This window comes from Coregonus clupeaformis, unplaced genomic scaffold (assembly GCF_020615455.1).
Source record: "Coregonus clupeaformis isolate EN_2021a unplaced genomic scaffold, ASM2061545v1 scaf2039, whole genome shotgun sequence".
Taxonomy (NCBI): Eukaryota; Metazoa; Chordata; class Actinopteri; order Salmoniformes; family Salmonidae; genus Coregonus; species Coregonus clupeaformis.
Window position 1 is genome coordinate 19,590 of NW_025535493.1, and position 1,491 is coordinate 21,080.

The 1,491-nt window shown below is 47.7% G+C and overlaps 1 pseudogene; it reads left to right on the forward strand.

Moving 5' to 3' along the window:
* The first annotated feature begins 815 nt into the window (after positions 1–815).
* On the forward strand, positions 816–1,217 carry LOC123488194 (annotated as a pseudogene).
* Positions 1,218–1,491: the final 274 nt, after the last annotated feature.

Below are 1,491 nucleotides of genomic sequence, written 5' to 3' on the forward strand. Positions count from 1 at the left end.
GGTAGTTGTCACCATGGCCTGGGGTGAACAACTCTATAGGTCCATTGTCTGTAATGGCAGAGAGTGGGGCTATCTCCACATAACAGGACCTATCTATTGGAAACTGGGTTAAGGGGGCCGTGAAAATATGTAGCTCTGTCTTTAGAGCTTCAGAGGACATGCGGTGTAAAGAGACATGTTGATTGTTCTTTTAGAAAACGCTTCTGAGTTTATATTTTAGCAGTTTTTGGTCGAGACCTCCTCACTTTACGCCGTCTTTGACTTACTGACTTTCTTCCAGCGGTTAACCTCCGCTTTTTAAGGGAGCACATACGTCTTATACCCAGAGTTCTCTTTTTAAGGGAGGACATACGTCTTCTACCCAGAGGTCTCTTTTTAAGGGAGGACATACGTCTTATACCCAGAGGTCTCTTTTTAAGGGAGGACATACGTCTTCTACCCAAAGGTCTCTTTTTAAGGGAGGACATACGTCTTCTACTCAGAGGTCTCTTTTTAAGGGAGGACATACGTCTTCTACCCAGAGGTCTCTTTTTAAGGGAGGACATACGTCTTCTACCCAGAGGTCTCTTTTTAAGGGGAGGACATACGTCTTATACCCATAGGTCTCTTATTAAGGGAGGACATACGTCTTCTACCCAGAGGTCTCTTTTTAAGGGAGCACATTCGTCTTATACCCAGAGGTCTCTTTTTAAGGGAGGACATACGTCTTCTACCCAGAGGTCTCTTTTTTAAGGGAGGACATACGTCTTATACCCAGAGGTCTCCCTCTTCCTGCACTCCACGTCTTGCTCGAGGTCTCAGAAGCATCTTGAACAATGGGCTTTGGCGATCTGAAAAACCCCTGGCGGCCTCAAGGTCCTCAACGACTTTTTAGCCGACAAGAGCTACATCGAGGGGTGGGTGCCCTCCCCAGGCCGACGTGGCTGTGTTCGATGCAATCTCCTCAGCACCCTCCACAGACCTGTGCCACGCTCTGCGCTGGTACAACCACATCAAGTCATTCCAGAACAAGAAGGGCAGTCTGCCAGGAGTGAAGAAGCCCCTGGGCCAGTATGGTCCTGCCGGGGTGGAGGACAAGACTGCTGCAGCCGGAGACTCTAAGGATGACGACGATGACATGGACCTCTTCGGCTCTGACGAAGAGGTGACTGTTTCCTGTTTTGAATTAAATCAACTTTATTAATCCTCAGCGGGGTAACTGGATTTCTAGGTATCTATGTCAGACGGCAGAGACATGGATGTACAGAGCTATCCACGTTGGCCCCAAATGTTCTAGAACAATGGCGTTCTCATATGGGGATTTCAGTAATCTGACATTTAAAAATTAAGATGGGGCAATGTATTTTATATTGGGCGGCAGGTAGCTTAGTGGTTAAGAGTGTTGTGCCAGTAACCGGAAGGTCGCTGGTTCTAATCCCCGAGCCGACTAGGTGAAAAATCTGTCGATGTGCCCTTAAGCAAGGCACTTAACCCTAATTGCTCCTGTAAGTC